The 19,770-nt window shown below is 37.5% G+C and overlaps 1 long non-coding RNA gene across 2 annotated transcripts in view; it reads right to left on the bottom strand.

The window, feature by feature from the left end:
• Positions 1–629: 629 nt before the first annotated feature.
• The window catches only part of LOC108447554, a 23,222-nt gene continuing 4,081 nt past the window's right edge, over positions 630–19,770 (bottom strand). Inside the window, exons 2-3 of one of the 2 annotated variants that reach the window (XR_001863181.1) lie at positions 18,876–18,974; positions 630–715 (exon numbers count right to left, since the gene is read on the bottom strand). This is a non-coding gene — a long non-coding RNA (uncharacterized LOC108447554). The remainder of the gene's footprint in view (positions 716–18,875; positions 18,975–19,770) is intronic. The other variant, XR_001863180.1, reaches the window with a different exon arrangement.

Here is a 19,770-nt window from a genome sequence, read left to right as displayed (position 1 = left end):
TGATCCTTTATTAAAATGCATCCTAAAGAAATAAGGCTCATATTTAAAAGAGGACAAATCTGCCATATGCACACCAAAAGGAAGGCCCTGCTTCTTTCATACTTCACATTATTCAGTGAAGAGCAGCTGTATAAAAACTTCATGTACAAACTCACTACGTCACTGCCAAGCTTCCAGAACGATTATCCCTTTTACAACAATTTCTGATTAATGTTTTGAAATTGCAATGCATATTTCTATGCTTTTACATTTAAGGCACATCAACATCCTGCCTCTTTTTCTTTTCAGCCACCATCCACTATTATATATATATATACACATATGGATATTTAAGGAACCAAAAGGGTGAGCACCAAGCAACCAACCAATACTCCCAGCACATTTAAACGAGAGTGCTTCACACCATTTACTATGATAAGGCCCTTTTTAAATAAACGCGTGACTCACTGTTTGTTTTCTTCACCAGGAGGTGGAGTCTTGCCATGCCCCTCCATTACAAAATCCTCATGTTCCATCTGCAAAGGCAAGCATTGCAGGTCAGAAATCGGTGGAGCAAAACGCACATCACCTAAAGTGGCCCTTTTCATATGCAGCAACTCACACCATTTACTATGATAAGGCCCTTTTTAAATAAACGCGTGACTCACTGTTTGTTTTCTTCACCAGGAGGTGGAGTCTTGCCATGCCCCTCCATTACAAAATCCTCATGTTCCATCTGCAAAGGCAAGCATTGCAGGTCAGAAATCGGTGGAGCAAAACGCACATCACCTAAAGTGGCCCTTTTCATATGCAGCAACTCAAAGCAGCCACCCCAGCCACTTTATCACAGTGGCTGGTCCAGAACAGATCATGTAGTTTCTTAGCAACATATGTACATCTCCAACCCCATTGCTATGGTATCATTCCATAGCACAGATTTCAGAAAAATCTTGCAAGGGAAAAAGAATGGTTTAATGGCTATAGCAGAATACTATTAGTCAAGGTACATAGGTTCTAAGTTCTGCTCTGTTAAGGACTTCCCTTGTCATACTAAGTATTATTTCTACCACTTCTTCCTTACGGATAAAGCAGGAATTTAAAAAAAGGCTTATCAGTATCTCTGGAAAAAAATTAAAATTTTAGAAGAAACTTATTAAGCACAGAAAGAAAAGGCTGCAAAAGCAGAGTACTTCTTGTGAAAAATAACTTTTCTTTGAAAAAAGACTTTCACCGCACACACAGCTTAGTTAGCAGGGTAAAAAAGAGGCCTAAGGAAACCTCAAATAGATGCTGTTCCAATGACAACATAAGGTAGGCATTTCCTTTGGCTCTCTTGTTAGAAGATTCCAAGGGCAGTAAGGAAGTTTTATGTTTAATTGTTTGCTTTTAAAATACCAGTTTTAGCATATATTTTCAGTAATTCTTTTTGAGAGAAAAAAGAATTACGCTATATTTGCTCATTCATTAATTATGTGCTCTTCATTTAATCACTTAATTCAGCCAGAAGTTCTCACACAGGTAGCAAAATATTCTTTTCTTTATATCAAAATTCAACACATGCAATTAGTATTTTATATAAACATCCAGACACAGTTAGCAATGCTCTACTTCACATGAAGCCAGCAAACAGGTCACACTGCAATACTCAATAAAACATACAACAAAGAACTGAATCATAATCACACACAAATCCATGATCCACTACATTAAACTGGAAAGAGGAGAGAAGCACTATTCAGTCAGTTAAGATAACACAGCTTAGTCAGTCTTCCAAGGGGCAAAAAACCCCCAAACCAAACCAAAATCCATCAGCCACTTCCCCTTGTGCCCCTACCCTCCCCCCAAAAGAGTCAAGTTTTCTCATTTGTACATTAATACTGCTGTCAGGCCAAAATACTTTCAAAACCCCAAAATCTGCATATTGACATCTAACAAGGATACAAGAAATTATGTTATCTGACTGCACAGGCACAGCCCTAAGCAAAACCACAAACGAACCGACAAAGTGGTGAACTGTAAGGTGCTAATGACATCCACAAGACAGACAGTCAATCAAACACGTGTAAGTTCACATTTGTAAACATGTACCCACATGGCTCCCAGTCCAAACAGTGTTTTCATGTAAAAGCAATGTTTGAAAACAAGAAAATTTCTATTTACAGTTACTTAATAAATTTGGACTTTTATCCATGTATTCACACCATATCAGACACACTGAAATCTATTTGTACTTCAGTCCGTACCTGATTCACAAGAGCTCTAACAGCTGGACTCACACCTGTCTAGCTGAAGAGAAAGATACCCATTCCACTAATTCTGTTGTTGAAAATGCTAAAACACTGATGTGTCAGTGGGTAAAACAGCTACAGATTTGTGGCCACATTGCAAAACAGCATGGTTCTGTGAGTGAGAGTAAGTGTTTAAGAATTACTCTTACACAGGAGGTATTTTAGCCTGTTGCTGGTATGAGACAAGTACAATTCACAGGAATGGTTAGCAAGGGAACAGTTTGTGGCCAGTACTGGGAAGATGAAATGCAGCCTTTGGGAGTAAAGATGCACTGCATACAGCATATATAGTGCTAAACTAACAAGATTCCCATATAAAACAGAAATTTGATGTAATGAAGCTGTAGAAAAGGAGGTACCATAAAAAAAAAAAAAAAAAAAAAAAAGGATGTGTAAAAGGCAATGATTTAAAAACCAACAAAAACGTAGGAATGGGAAATTACTATATTAGATGATAATCAAGATCTGAATGAGAACTGGAACATCTTGTAAACTACCACTAGAACAAGGCAATCACTGAAGTACTGCTGATAAAACTGTTGTTTTATTATGAATTTTATATGAAGAACACTAGTGACATCCCTGTTCCAGCATGCTTATCTATCAAAGTTTCATTTCAAAGAAAAGTGGGCAAATAATGACAAATAACAAAGCACCTGAGCTAAGAACAAGATTGTCGGTCCAGGCACAATCTCTTTTAGAAGAACTAGAGAACCCCTCTGCTTTAAGAAATGTTAATCAGTTTGCTGTACTTCAGACAGTAGACAGAAGTATCTGAAATTACTAAAATTTGCATTATAAGAAACTGTAGAAGATACAGTACAATGGCACAGGCACTGTGTCATTCACAAGAAGTTCACCAAAAAAAATTAATCACTGAGTGATGAAATATTCAGGAACACAGAAACTATTCAGTATACAAAATAAAGATCAATTGGTAGGGTTTCATTGATAAATAAAGCCAATAATAAAATGCATCAAGACACTAAAAAAAGTCACAGGAAGGTCAAGGATTTAATTACTAGTGAACTAGGAAAAAAATCTTTTTAGAATGGATAAACAACTAGACTTGCAGGAAACATTTGGCTGGTCAGGCTCAGAGGATAAAATGTTGCATGCTGCCCGGAGGATGGTATCAAGTGAAGTGCTGCAGGACTCTGCCCTAGGACAAGTCCATTAAATATCTTTACCAATGACTTGCAGGGCCAGTAAGGTATATTCTGGTCAGAATTTTATTAACTGGGGTGAAGAGGATCAATCAACAAGTCTAAAGACAGGGCTGCCATTCAGACGGACCTAGACAGGCTGGAGGAATGGTCCCTACACAAAACACTCGCACCTGAGAGGCCCTGGCAACAATACAGGCTGGTGACTGGCTGGGGAGCAGTTCTGTGGAAAAGGTCTTGGCATAAAGCAAGCTGATCGTGAGCCAGCAATGTGTCTTGTCAGGAAAGGTCAACAGCATCCCAGGCTTTATTAAGAGAGCCTTGCCAGCAGATGATTGCCACCTCTACTCAGTGGTTATTATTCCAGACATGGTCTAATGCACCTCATCCTAGGTCCCCACAATACAAGAAGTACACCCAGAACATGGACACAATAGCCAACAAGATGCTCAAGGAGCCAGAGCACTTGTCCTGTGAGTAAAGCAGAGGGAGCTGGGCTGATTTGGCCTGGAGAAGAGATAGCTTTGGGGAGACCTTAACAGCAAGTTACTGTCTGTACAAGGACGTCAGCAAGCAGTCAGGCTCACCACAGAGGTACCCTGTGACAGGACAAGAAGCAACGAGACTGTGTTCAAAAAAGAGAAGTCCAGAATGGATACAAGATAATTATTTTCACCATGAGGACAGTCAAGGACTGGAACAGATAACCTAGCATAGTTTTGCAGTCTCCCTGCTTCAAGTTTTTCATGGCCTGACTAGATAAAATCTCTCATAACCTGGTCTGACCTCATAGGTGACCCTGCTTTAAGCAGGAAGTCAGACTAAAGGCCTTGGAAGGTCCCTTCGAACCTGAATTTCCCAGCAATCCTATGACCAGAAGAACAGATTCAGTTTAATATTGAGAGATCACATACATGACAAAAAACCCTACTGAATTCCCAACCCAGCAAGAACCTGCACTTCAGTCTAGAAAAGTATCTTAGAAAGTTGCATAATCAAAAAAACCCTCAAAAATAAAACAACCACCAAGAAAAACTAAGTTATGCTGAAGAAATAAATACTGAAATGTCTGCAGCAGATCTATAGTATGCCCTCTTTTAAAATACTGTCTATGAGTAGAGACAATGAAGACTCAAACCCCCTCCACAACACTCCAAAAACATAAGCGCTCAAAGAACGGTGTAGGCAGAGGGGAGATTTCACATAAATAAAACACAACATTTGGCCTGCAAATCTCCTTCAATGCAAGACAACACAGCACTAAGGCATATACAAAAAAAAAGCAGTTTGACAGTACTGTAACAAACATCACCCCTTTGCTATTGCAATATAAATAAAACTCAATTTGCTCTCAAAGAAAACACCTGTAAGAGGATACACAGAGAAAATGTACTATTAAGCAGACAAAAAACTAGCTGTTGAACAAACAAATTGCAACACTGAATTGCACAAGCCTTTGTGGGTTTTATGGTTTATATATGCTTTAGGTATGAAGATTTGTCTGTGTATTAGAGGATTAAAAACAATAGCAGTATAAGCTTTTCTGTTTCTGGCAACGACATTACTTTTACAAAGTGAAAGGAGAAGTTATATATAAGATCACTCAACAAGCCTGACACAGTGCAGCAATTTCTGCATTCCTCTTTTTGCAGAACCTTGACTCCAACTTTCTTTCGTTTGCCTGCATACGCTAAACAATTTCATGATCAGTGATCTCTATTTTTCACCTGGAAATCTGCAGGTTTTAAAATTTTTGCTAGAAAGTGATACACAGCTTATTTGTCTAAAACATCTAGAATAAGCTCATAAAGTAATATCCATTTCCATCTTTCTGCAACATTTAGAAGTCACTTTATTGGGTAATTCATCTTAATTCAAAGAGATATATCTGACAAAGAGCCTTCTGAAAAAAATTAATGAGCAAGTAAAATTCCAGTAAAATTCCAAAGGCATTGCTTACATTTTATAAAATTTGTTCTTAGGCCCAGCTACCTATTAATTAAAGATTAAAAAAATACTTAAAAATTAAAATGTTTAGGTCTTATTTTCCCAATGACAATAATAACATCATACCACAGAAAGAATGAGAATGTGGTATTTTAAGTTTTTGATTAAGTGACTATCTGGGGATGAACTGAAGAGAGGAACAGCATGTAAGAGCCACAGCAAGCTGAAAATACTCTTCTTTTCCTCCACCCACAGTTCTTATACAATTCCTATGCACATTTCTTCCCCACAAGTCTCTCAGTTTCCCTTCATTCTGTCATCACCCTATCCTGCTCAGCACTTTTCAAGTCTTTTTTTTTTTAAAAAAGCCTGGAGCCCAGAGTCCTTGCTAAGTTCCAGCCATCCACAGCATCCAGCAGCCTCACCCGATCTGGCTAACTGCGGCTTTCAGAAAAGGCGCCGCTTTCTTAGCCTTGAGTCTCTCTTGACTCACAGCGTACACAGGAAATGCAGTTGTCCTCAATACGTAGCAAAAGAATGGAAGGTGGAGCTAAGAGAGAACTCTTGGATCTGTTGTATTCTTCCCAAGGAAAGAAGAAAAGGTGGAATGGCAGAGGATCCGAAACACTTGAGCTTCTCTTTAAGCGGACTGCAGAGGGAGCCATTGACTCCAAGAGCAGGAATCAAGGGAAGCACACTGCACACCTGTTTCTCCTGGCAAGCAATGGAGAAAGCTTCAAGATTCTGGCAGCTGGAAGCAGGAACCAGAAATAGACCCTGAAACAGCAGGGGAGGAATTCAATAGAAAACTTTTTTTTTTAAAAAGGAACTGCAAGTTTTTGAACTCTGTATTTTATTATTTCAAGGCCTTTTTCTCTAAAAATCCAGGCACCCGTGAATATCCAAATTTCAACAAAAATTAATATATTGAGTGTTCTAAATAGTAAAAGACAATTTGTTTTATCTAAGTTAAGTAAAGCTATTCAGTATTAGACACTCAGTACTTAACTTTTAGAAAATGAAATTTATCGTGAGCTTAAACATAATCAACTGTTATATTTTTTTGTCCAGAAGTGCAGCACCTGTTACTACAGTTTCATACTACTCTTTCTAAAAATATCTTCAATGAGATCCTAATGGATTTGATTAATGAGCAAACCTTATATCCTAGATAAAGTCGGCAACGCTCTGAAGGGTCAGAAAGTTTCAAGGGCAAAAGCCTCATCTTTCCTGAATCCCGATGTCAGAAAGCACATTTTCCTAACAAGATTCAACTACTGCATTAGCTATCCTAGCCCACCAAAGACGAACTGAGCTTAAGAGAAACCAAGCATTTTCTCAGGAAAGAAGATAGACATTTGGGAGAAATCCTTTACTTATTATAAAAAAAGCTATTAATTTTAAACAGTCTTTTTGTCTTCACCAGCATAAAGAAATGTACTAATGCAACTTCATCAGAGTTTCCTTTTCCTACTCATTCCATAGTTCCTTTTCAAAGCTGTTTTTTTCTATTTTATTTAAAAAAAAAAAAGCAACCCCTCAAACAAACAAAACAACTGAAAACCTCCAACAAACCCCCCAAACCAACAACAAAAAAACCCCAAACAAAAAACAACAAAAACAACAAAACCACCCAAAACCAAACAAACAAAAGGACTTCAACCAGCCAGGAGATGAAGACTCTGAAGATTTTTCACTCACTAGCATCTCAAGCAGACACAACACCAAAACCTTATCTGGTGTATGACTAGATACTCTGGTGAGGACCAGCCAAAAATCAAATGCTGCTTTAAGTGAAGTGATGATTTTAGCACAGCCTATGGAAGGCCCAGCTTAAGACTGATAACTCTGATGTTCTGTCACAACTACTCCTTAAATACCCAATGCCCCTCCCAAATCATCATCAGCAACAGTGCTACTGTAAACAGACCATCAGCACTTATTTTGTCTCACTGATAGTTGTTTTAAGGAGAGTTGCACAACCCAGTCCTCGAAATCCAAGAAATTAGTCACTAGTCACTACTGCTAACAGTGGTGGAAGCTGTGTTATAAAAAATGAAACCTCAGAGACCATTTGAGGTCTAACAGAAATGTAATCACTACTGCAAATGAAAGGAAAGCTGAGTCACCTCTCTGCCTGGCTTCATTACAAGCACTTTGGACAAACTGCACTGGGGAAGATTTTACTCACTAGAAACAGATTAATTAAATTTTTTATTTAATTTCTTTTAATAAAAATGCAATTTAGCTGCTAACACTTTAATAATTTTTGAGGAATAAATTAGTGTTGAGCTGGCATTTCAAAATATGCATAGAATAGCACAAATTGTTTAGCAAAATTGCCCCCAAAATTTACTAGTTAGATTGAATCTTCATTCCAGTACACAAATGAAAGCATTAAAAAACCCTTAGAATCAGAGATTTTAACTCAAAAGAAAAAAAAAAAAAAGAAAAAACAGCTCCTAAAATGAGAAAGCACTAAGTATTTCTCTGAATCACACAGAGGAAAGTCTTAAAGACAAGGTATGCATGAAATATTGGGCTGAATTTTCAATCTCTTTCAGGACTTTGTTGTACTGTACAGCATTGTGATGCAACTAAATTTTCACTTGAACCTATTTCTACCTTTTCTTCTCTCTCAATTTTGCCGAAGCATAGTCTTGATACAAAAAAACCACCGCCAAAATACACAAACCATCTCCTAGCCCACTCAGTATTTTCTTGAAGCTTCTCAGCAGCATCTAGATGAAGCATTTCAATGTTATTACCATCACATGGTCCTGACTAGTTTTCTGTTAGCTACAAGAGAAGTGAAAACTAACTAACATAATCCCCCTGCTAAATCACACTTCATATTCAGCGCTCCCTGCTAATCATTTAGAATGCTAACACACTTAGACCACACGTAATTACCTTCGAAAGTAATTAATCTGCTACTGGTGTTTGTTATATGCAGCTTAATGGTACTTTACCACCTGGCTCACTGAAACATTACATTAAGTAGAGGAAATGCCACATGTTAACATACACCATCATTAAAACGTGCATCATCCTTGTAGAACAGCAGGACAGATTATCAATGGGAACTCATTCATTAACCTATGGAAATCAGAATATGTAATTTATGCTACACCTAAACAAGCACAAAAGCTGCAGCAGTGGTTAAGGACCAGAAGTTTTGCTTTTAGTTTCAGCTGTCACCAATTAGTCATAACCAATTGCAGAAATAACCTATGGCTCACTTTCTATGTAATATTTAAAATGTTTGTTAACTAATATTCTCTGAAATACCCAGCAGCTTAACATTAATTCCCTGCTAAGCTTAAACAGTTTTATGAATATCATGAAAACAACAGCCACATTTTGGAAATGTTAAAAGGGTTGGGATCCCAGCCACATTTCATATTGTACAGATAAGAAAGTTTACTTAATTAAAAATTTATTATTCTTTTCATATATTACTGAGCTGCAAAGTATTTAAAATACAATAGCTTGTGTGTGTGTGTATATATATATAAAATAACTAATCTAAATATTGCTCTGGAAGCAATTTAAACCACCTAGTTGTTTGCAGCAAGATACAGTTTTACCTCACATCAACCACCGAAGATATTAAAGTCACTCAAGTCATGGTATGACAGGATATCCAGAAATACCATCTGAACACTTCAACTCTGAAGCTGCCAAGGCAGCTTTGAGTAATAATTCAACCATCGCAGACACAAAAAATGAATAAAGCGTTCTGAATTTACGCAGAAGTGCTTTCCTTTTCCTGCACCACTGACGATGACCCATTTTTTTAGTGTGTTCCATCCAAACATTCCATCCATTTTGTAGTGTGTTCTGCACATACATAGTATGGATGGATCCCAGGAAAATCTGGATTTAGTAAAATGCAAAAAATTCCCATATTTAATTTAATTAACTTTTTGTATTATTCTTCAGCTAAAGAACAGAAGCATTTCACAAGCCATGAATTCTTGCTAACTTCAGCTACTCTGAAAAAAACCTTTTACACTTCCGTTACAAATTTTTCATACTTTCCATTTAGGGGACAAATCTGACCTAAAGCCCTTGAACAGTTCACCCCACCAGTACTTTCACCAGCCACTTGTATGCAACCCAGTGACTCTATTTAGCGACCTCATTTTACAGTCAATTTAGTATTTACGGTGCAGACACAGATGAACGAGTTATAGCAGCTTAAACTGACATCTGTAAGTGGCTGATACTCTGATATACACGTTGTTAACCACCCTGACACAGAAAACGTATTAACTTTCTCCCACTTAGATTTGGAAATCGACATGATGCATTGCCACAAAAAGACAACAAGCACAAATAGCTAAAAGAATTTTCAAAGGCTTAAAAAAGCAAATGATAACCAGAATTAGAGAAAACTAAATTACACTTTTGCACTACACATTTAATCACCTTCACTGCCACAAATACTGTTTGCTGCTTTTTGTTAGGAATAACTGAAAGTGACATCAACCTGGCACACAAAAAATGGTGCTGAAGTTATTCTGCCTTAAGAGATCCGACCAGACAGGTAAGCAACAGAAAGAAGAACTTTCTCTTCTGGGTTCACAGAAATCCGCTGTGTGGATTCTAAACCCATAGAAACTGCCAGTGGCCCAGAAAGTTCCTCAACAGCTGGAGGCTGAGAGCAATTCTGTTATATGTATATATTAACCCTGCCTTAAGTCTGTATTAGGCATCCACTTTTGACCACTGTCAAAAAGGAGAAGGAATACAGGCTAACCACACCCACAGTCCACAGCTGCTTTCCAGTTTCTCCAGTTACCAGAATGCAAATCCAAGCTCATTTTAGTCACAGGAGAGCCACTGCTGCTTGCTTGTTAAATTTTTCCAAATTTATTTGGATTGTTAAAAAGATTAGCTATCTGACAGAACACCAAACCACTAAAAGAGCCACTCATCCCTAGAGCAGATGTTGTAGAAAAGCAGGGCTTTTCTGCAACTTGCCCTCAAAAAAACTCCAACAAACCTTTAGATGCCTTGGGAATACATTATTTCTCTGGGAATTACATGTGGAAATTGTATCTGTTGAAGCCAACCAATATGATTTCAAAGTACCTCTAAATATTTCTTAACCTAATTCCACACTACTGCATCTGTAGACAACTACTACATTCTCCCCTCTTATGATACACTCTCTTGCCTACTGCACAAATGCTTCAGTGACTTTAAACAAGTGACAGGAAACGCTGGCGTATTTTTAATGTTGCTTTTGCCCTTCAAGGGAACTGATACCACACAATATGTTTTTGCAGAGTTCGGGTCCTTAGTTGTCCTGTCACCCTCTTACTGGAATGATGAAGACCATCACCACTATTTTTAGTGTCAAGAATAACAACCACACTCTTTTCATCAAACCTCACATGCATTTCTTCCACACCCAATGAATGAAAAAAAAAAAATTTGAGGAACTGAAAAAAATTCATACCCATCTAGTTCACAAAATGAAAAGGAAACAGTCCTTGTGGGTCATGAAAATGTACAAAGTCTTGCAAATGCATGAAGCCAACAAGACCAATGAATTTTACACCTTTCAATGATTCAGCCAAACTAACAGGCTACAAGTGATTTTTAAAGTAAATCTAAGATTTTTTTTAAAGCAGGGTAAAGCTTTAATGCCCCTGGCTCAAATTTCTCCCCAAATACCTATACCCCTCAAGTCTGCCGTAAGACAGCAAGACTGGAAACACTCATCAGTACTTCCACATCTGTAAGACTTTGTATTAAGTGACTGATTATATAGAACTCTGTCACAAGCCACATGGACTACAACCACTGCCAACAGTTCTGTAAAGTCAATACCAAATGGAAAGAGATCAAAAGGCAATATTCTGAAAAGGTAGGAACCCCTCAAATTGTGTGCCAATAGTACACCTGCATGAAAAGAGACACTTTGTAAGCAAAGCCACAAATCAACTTCCCTGTCATCAACACCAGAGTAGGACTATACCACATAAGCTCTCAAATGCAGAACCACTTTTTCAATATTTAAGCAAATATCTGCTTTTTTGTCTGTCTTGCAAAGTATCATAAACTGCTGTAATCAGCTGAAGAAGACACACTATTGGTTGAGAAAAAAATCTAATGAGAAAACACTTATGAAAAAGAAGGAACCTTTAAAAGAATGGAAAAGATGAGTTTAAAGCAAATGTTTTTTTTAAGATGGAAGTGTTTTTTTCCTTTAGAAATGGGACACACACCTATTCACTGCAGTGACATGCCATGCCAGTACACTTCCTCCACACGAATTGTACATATGAAAAGACTCGATCAAAGAATGTATGGTGACAGTTCTGACAGATGTCAAAGTCATCTTGGCACATGATGGTATTTTCCAAGAGAAAGAAAATACATCATTGTGTTAACCATCTCTTTTGTGATTCAAAAGCACTTCAGGGTATTTTGAGATTAGAAAACAGAGAGTCATCTTTCAGTTCAGCATCTATATTTTAGCAGTCTTCACTACAGATAAGTAGGTTTCAAATAGGCAATTCGTCTTGCCTCTGTAGAAAACAGTACACCCAACTGGCAGAATCCTGAACTCGATCCTGAATTTCTTTTAGAATGTCCAAGCAGCTAGGCAATCCACAGCATTCCTTTACAACAGTTCAAGTAGTACTGTCTGTTTAATTCCATGTTCTTTCTTGCAAAGTCCTCAACAATTTTACCTTATTTATAACTGATTTTTTATAGTAGACCCTGATAACATCCTGTACTGGTTTTGGCTGGGATTGAGCTAAATTTCTAGATAGTAGCAGGTAGAGGACTGTGTTTTGGATTTGTGCTGGAAGCAGTGCTGATAACACAGGGATGTTTCTTGCTACTGCTGAGCAGTGCTCACACAGCATCAAGGCCTCTTCTGTTTCTCAGCCCACCCCACCAGCAAGCAGGCCAGGGGTGCACAAGAAGCAGGGACAGGACACAGCCAGGACAGCTGACCCCAACTGTCCAAAGGGATACTCCACACTACATGGCATCATGCTCAGCATGAAAACTGAGGGAGTGAGGGTGTGTGTGGAGGTTAGCTGGGGCTAACATTGCTCAGAGACTGACTGGGCATCAATTGTTTGGCAGCAAGCAATTCTTCTCCTTTCGCATCATTTGTTTTCTCACAGGTTTTGTTTTCTTCTCATCTTTGTTGTTGGTTTGGGGTTTTTTTTCCCCTGAATTATTACACTGCCTTTATCTCAATCCACGTATTTTCTGACTTTTACCCTTGCAATTCTACCCCTCCACCTCACTGCAGGGACAGGAGTGGATGAGCAGCAATGTGGTGCTTAGTTGCCAGCTAGGATTAAACCCCATACCATAATTGTAGCTCTTTGCTACAATGCCTTGAAATTTGAAGTTATAAACTCACAGTCAGGTTTGCTTGGGGCTTTTTCCCAATGTAGAAAAGTCCGAGCATGTAGTGTTTTGTAGGAAAGTATTCCAGGTTCTTTTCCTGGCCACAGTGTTAAAGTTCCAGAGAGAAACTAACCCAAAATTTCTGCTTCCCTTGAGGGACTATGTTAATTTGTACTTAAAACAAGAGGACTATGTCATAAGACTTTTACAAGCTTTGAAAACCTGTCATTAAAAGGAAGGACTACTTTATTAACTTTAAATTTTTAGTAATTTCATTCTTTACTGAGAGGTTATTGGATTATCTTTTTTTAATACATGATATGCAAATATTTTGGTTTTGAAATTACTCTCCTAAGGAGCTGTAGCATTTCCAGGTTAACAAAATGTCATCTCCATGTTCTGCTAGCTTCATCAGTTTCTGTTGTGAAAAATTCTTTGTCCTTCTAGTTCTTAAGCTGCCACATTTCAGGAGAAGCATAAACTGTCTTGTCAGGCAGAATACCTCTCTACTTTTAAAAGACTATACAAGATACTTCATACAAAGGCTCCAGGAGCTTAGTATAGTTGTAAGTCAGCATTACAAAGACTAGCTGCTCCTACAACTCATGTTCCAGAAAAATAATGGAAATGTACCCTGCAAATCAGGGCACAGAAATGCTGCAAGCTCCACAGGCAACTCACCAGCAGACATCAAAAATCGATCAACTAAATAAAAATACCTCAAAGCCTACTGTCCTGGATCCAGTGGAGAAGCAACAGCCACATGAGTAAACTGAAACCTACTCAGAACTGTCAGGTACTCACAAGAAAGTATACTGAGGTTGAAAGCTCACCTCTTGTAAGAAGCCAAAATTCAGGGCAGGGATTCATACTGCAAGGAACCATAATCTGAAAGCACTATGTACCAGGCCAGTACTAGACTGGAAAACATCTTTTTTAAAATGACAGTCACAAAGCAGACTGTTCATTTTATTACTGTATAGGCCTGAATGTTTTAAATTACTTAGTGCTATCTGAATAGAAACCCAGTTCTGTATCACTAAGTAGGATTATAAGCCCCAGAAATACAGGCATCAAGGTTTTGGATGCTGTAAGTTTAATTATTTAACTACGGGGGTTTTTTCACTATATTTGTTCTAAATCCCACAAAATGAAAGCATCAGCCTAACTTTTGCACTATTGTCATCATTATGCAACATCCACATCAGAAGTTGAGTATACCTTACCCATAATGCAGTTAGTGGAACATTCCTGATTTTAGGATAGAGAACTCCTAACAACACTTCCTTGTGAATTTTATGATTCTGTTTATAAATGTAAAAATACATAGCCTAACACAGGCTCATGTTCCCTTATTCTCAAAGTGTATGAAGTAAAAGAGGAATTTAGATACTTGAGTCCCATACTTTTTAACCTTTTAATCATCTCTGCATGAATGCTTCAGGATAAAAAAAAAAACCCCAAACCAAAACACCACAACAAAACATAGCCAGTGCCAACAGAGTTCTGAAGAGTGATTTAAACAGAAGGCAAGTGCTAGCTCACAATTAGACACCAAGAGGTAAGAAAAGTAAGAATTAACCAGTTTGACAACAGGCAGGCAACAATATAAGGGAAAGACTCACATTGACAGATATGAACTGGGTAGCAACTTGAAATAAAACAAGGATTAACAGGTGACCTCAAGACAGCTTGTAAGTGGCACTGGACAGTGAGACTGAAAAACAGGACAAGCCTCAATGGCTGTGTCACTGGTTTTGAAAGAGCCAAAGTATGAAAAAGTAGCCTAATTCCTGGCCTACTGATTCAGTTCAATAATTATTTCTATAAATATTAATGAAAACTTTGAATACCTTTATCTAATGCCATACCATACACAATCTTTTCCCTTTTCCTGTACTTGTTAGGAATTGAGCATTATTACACATCCTGTGCAGTCATATTTTTCATCAGAATTTTGTGTACCTAGATTTTTAGTATACAAAACATTAAAATGGCAGAACTAGCTATTTTTCCTCCTTTCCCTTCAACAACACTGAAGTTGTACCACACTTCATAAATGCCTTTCTATAAATTACTTTAGTCTAAGTCCCTCACTCCCTCTGAATTCACAGGCTTTTGTTTTGAGAGAGGAAGGAACAACTAGGAGGGGAGAGGGAAATTCTACATTTAACATGAACATTTAAATTGCATTTTTTGATGAAGAAGTTTCCTGCATAAGCTCAAAACTCCTGCCAACATTGAAAGAAATCTAAAAATATTTCAAATCAGTCATAAAATTTTAGCTTCCTCCTGCAAGATTTTACAGCAAAGGAACAATTGAGAAACCAAGTTTAAGTATTATCTGTGCAGTAATCCTTAACTGATGGATCAAAACAGCTGAAAAGAAATCAGTCACAAACAAGAAGTTCAGTGCTTGTTGATATTTTCAGAGTACCAAGGTTGTTAATGGAAAAAGCCTAGTAATCATTATTAGCTAATTAGCTACCACAAAATGTAATTAAAAATTAAAATAATAATCCAAATAATAGTAAAGGGAAGAGGGTTCCAAGCAGAAATACTGGTTTTCTACTCCTGCTTGTGCAATGGAGAGGTAGCAGAAGATTTCACTCTGATATCAGGGAACCAGAATGACCCAGGGCTTCCTGCCTCCCACCAGCAGCTCCAGCAAACATGACTGGGGGAGAACACCATGAGGATCTTGCTTGTATGCCCAGTTCTGAAGGGATCAGTCCTACAAAATTCTCTTCATTGTAGCCCACTGGTGAGCCTTTGCCACCTCATGGTGGTGTTCAGTCAAAGGCTGGACTCAATGATCTTGGAGGTCTCTTCCAACCTTAATGATTCTACGATTCCTTTTTTTTTTTTTTGAAAGGAAGAAAAGTGACCCTGAAAAGCCAGAAACCAGACAGCCCACCCTGCAACTACTCTAAAAAGTGAAGGGATACTTCACTGTACGATACTCACTAGCAGATCATTTGGCTAAAATAGACCAGATATTATTATCAAATAAGACTTCCACATTTGCCAAAACTAAATTAATTTTTAAAACTCTTATGCTCATTTGAAAAAACTGACTTCTGCACAGGTTTCTTCCCCTCTGTATAGCACTAATATTAGATAATTATTGGGATCAAGAGTGTGCTATTGACAGGTGCCAGCTGTCTTTATCATGTTGATGCCATTTTAAAGAAAGTGTATTTTCTGTTAGTCTGATAACAAGGAAGAAACTGAAATCAAACAATGGAATCAGTTAATATGAAAAGCCCTGGCCACAAAACTACCAAGACACTAAGTGTCTCCAAAAGCAGCCAATGGACAGAAGGGGAAAGGCCATGCACAAAATACACTCTCTGCTGGAAAACAATCCAAAGAATGGCGAAAGGATATGCTGACAAAAAACTGAAGGGAAGAACTGTAGAAATTTCCCAAGTAGGCAAAACTGAGAACATGAGCGCAACTCAACCACAATATTAAAAAAAAATTAAATTACTAATTAAATAGAAATGTATGCATTAACAACAGTGGTAGAAATAAACACTAAAGTGAGAACTGAGTCCATCAATAACTTTCCTTAAGCTTAATTTCCAATGAGTTGTCCACTGAGTTTGCCACTCATTTCAAGAGTGGCAAAGGCAAGCATGAAAGCTAACTTTACATCTGTCTCACCAGGTTGTTAGGAGTCAAGCAGGAACACCATTCCTCATGATGTCTGACTGCAAGGCTTAAATTTTCTGATCATACCTTACATAGTGCTAATTAGTTTGAAGGACATAAATATTTAGTCTTTAAAGTGACTTGCTCAGCTCTACATAAGGCACAATTTTTTTTTCTTTTTCAAAACCAGAGGAAATCTCCTTTTATCTTCAAGTCTTGACCTGGGTGTCTCAGAATACTATACAGTCTAGGATGCCAGAAAACCTGAGACAGTTACAGAACCAAGCCAGTTCACAGGCATAAAGCAGGACACATCATTTGTTTTCCACTCTATCATAGAATCTTCATGTAAAACTTTTAGGTTATTTTCAGGCCGGCACCACAAAGAAATTAATTCTTGCAGTACCCAAATCTTTATATCCTGATATTCATGGTAGCTCCATGAAAGATGATTTTGGTCTCATCTCTTTCAGAATACTTCATTCACGTATACCTCATGTCTCCTGCCTGAAAAAGTTGGGAGTGGGCAGGGAGAGATGGGGAAATAACCTGACAAAAGGAAAAAAACTGAACTACATTACTGAATACTTAAAAAAGGTATTTAGTAGAAAAATGAAAACAGGTCACTAGATCATGTAAACATTTGTAAATTAATGGCATCATTTTAATGATACCAGACAATATAGTGAAATATACTTTGTCTAAATTTTTCTAGGACAAACTTTTAACTATTATAGAGACAAAACTCTCCTCAGACAAGGAAAGAGGATAATCATTTACAGATTGAAGAAACACTGAAAAACAGACTTCAGTGAGTAGTCCTGTCCATCACAGAATGGAGAGAAGGACTAGTTGTAGTCATGACTTTTTTGCTTAATATATAATGATCCTAATTAGTTCTTTATTAATAACACTAAATACCAGATGCACAATTCTCATCTCCCACATTCTCTAAATGACAATTGTTTCAAAGCAATGCTTTATACACATTTGCGTATTCAAAGTCAGTATAAAGAATTTGGTTTCAAATGTAAGGTCACTTAATTTTTGGAGCACGGATACAAACTTCACCATTACACGAAGAATTAAGCATGCCAAAGAAAAGCATACCCTTCATTGGAGGAAAGGACAGTTACTTCAATCTTACTTCCTGCCCCACAGGCAAAAAAAAATGAAAGCTATGTATCCAAAAATATAAACACAGGCACCTGTTTGTATACACATAAATGTGTGTTCACACTCACAAAGATCCTCTCTGTGTGGTGAAAAGAAAGCACAAATAACTATACTAAAGTCAGTAATTAATTGCACCATGATGTCTCCTCTCTCATGTCTATTCCCCACTGAAACCTGTAATCACATCCTTGTCAAAAGATGCATTCAATACCCTGGATTGCTGCAAGTACATCCACTGATATGTTCTCATTTTTCAGCTCCTAATCTAGAGCCAACCCTCCTTCAAAGCTATTTAAAATGAACACAACTCCTAAAGTACATGCAGCACAATTGCCAAGTCCTTTCTCTAATAATTACTTACTTAACTTGCTGCTTACAGCTAAAAAAGTGTTTTTTCTTAGACCCTAAAACAATGAAAGCATCTCTCCAAAGGTCTACCTAGAAAACAAATGTTAACTCCAGTCTTCTAGTTTTTCATTTTTCAGTCTGTCTCTTACACAAAGCTACAAGCAAGCTAACAATGATTCAGATTTTTGTGAAGTGTAGGGACCATGTTTTAAACACAGATCACTTGCAATGTTAACACTAACTCAGTGAGTAGTCAGGACTATAAAATTGTATTTATAAACCTATAGAAGATTATGACAATGGCTGTGTCATTATGAAAACCAAAGTAATTCGTGCCTTAACATCTGCATCTTCAGGAAGTAAGCAAAAAGCAGGACACAACATTGTATTTAACAGAACAGTTGACATGCTCCTGTCCCAACAAGGTATGCTGAGAATTAAAGGTACCTTTAAAAGCAACACACAATCCAGTCTCACAACACAGCACATGCTGGCAAGTACAAGGAAACAAGAAGCAGCACACCTTCAATATAGGTCAGTCGGTAATCCACAGACACCAACACCTGCACCTAAGGGCCCACGTCTAATTCCTTAAATTAGTTCAGAGGGTGGGTGGGTAGGACAGAAAACCCTTCCAGTTTTCACAAATGATATACAATCAGGGTTAGTATCTCTTTACAAGTTTTCTCTTTCCTTCCTGGAAGCGCCCAAAATCATATGTTCCTATCCTTAGTGGGTGGCAAAACCCCCTGTCTTTCTAAAGGTTTTTCAAAGCTTAATTTTCTAAGTACCTCCATGACAATAAATAATAAATATTGCATGTAGGTATTAATTAAAAACATCACCACCAGTTGATGTTCACTCCACGTACCCCCCCATTTCAGCCAAGCAAGCTCTTGTTCCTCCAAAACACAGTGGCATTTACCTCACTGACCTTGGGACTGCCTTCCTCCAGTATTTCTCCCTCATCAGTTTGCATGGGAACAGGATCTGTGCAAAGCTCTGCAGAAATGCAAAATACTGCCTAAAAGATAAACAACAAAGATATATTTTAAAAACAATGGGTTTTTTTGCCTTTAACAATGTTATATGAGATTGCAATGTACATAAACAACAATTCTAGGCTACGACCTTTAATACTGCCTTTCTGCACATATTTGCTGAAACTGTTTAACACAAGACAACTATTATTCAGGATAAAATAAAACTACTTAATTAAAAGAAAAAAACCTACTTAACAGGAATATACTTTCTTTTTAACTTTAAAGCATCATTGCTGAGTATTTAACGTAGTCACTGATTTTACCCATTAAAGTCACAGTCAGAAAGGAACAATCACGCAGACCAGAGCTGAGCAATTCTTTCTTACTAGGAAATAGCTTTTGTGCAAATATAAGCTTCAAAGACTCAGCTCACAGACAATCTAAAGGATATTAGTTTGAAAAATTATTAAGACTTCCAGTGATCTCACAGTACCTCTGAAGTCTTACTTTCAGGATTTTTTCCTTGACTTCATTTCAAAAATAAATACATTCTAGAATCTAAATGGTTCAGGGAACAGACGAAGTTCTTCACCTTCAGATTGGCATTTCCAATCTAACCCAGATCAACATATCCCAGTATTTCCAACATTCAACACTATTAGGCAACCTATTTTTAAGTTCATTTGACAGTATCAGTGCAGTTCCAACTGAAAAAAATCCGCACCCCAAACTCCATTTTTCAAATTGTAAAGTAACTTATGGAAGGATGCAATACAATTAGGGAGACTTTGGTGTTTAGGATTAGAATGTCTTCTACTTCATAGGATGAGGCATCTT

Source organism: Corvus brachyrhynchos, unplaced genomic scaffold, assembly GCF_000691975.1.
Source record: "Corvus brachyrhynchos isolate BGI_N302 unplaced genomic scaffold, ASM69197v1 scaffold56, whole genome shotgun sequence".
NCBI classification, from domain to species: Eukaryota; Metazoa; Chordata; class Aves; order Passeriformes; family Corvidae; genus Corvus; species Corvus brachyrhynchos.
The sequence above is the reverse complement of the archived record's forward strand: the minus strand, read 5'-3'. Positions and strand labels throughout refer to the sequence as shown.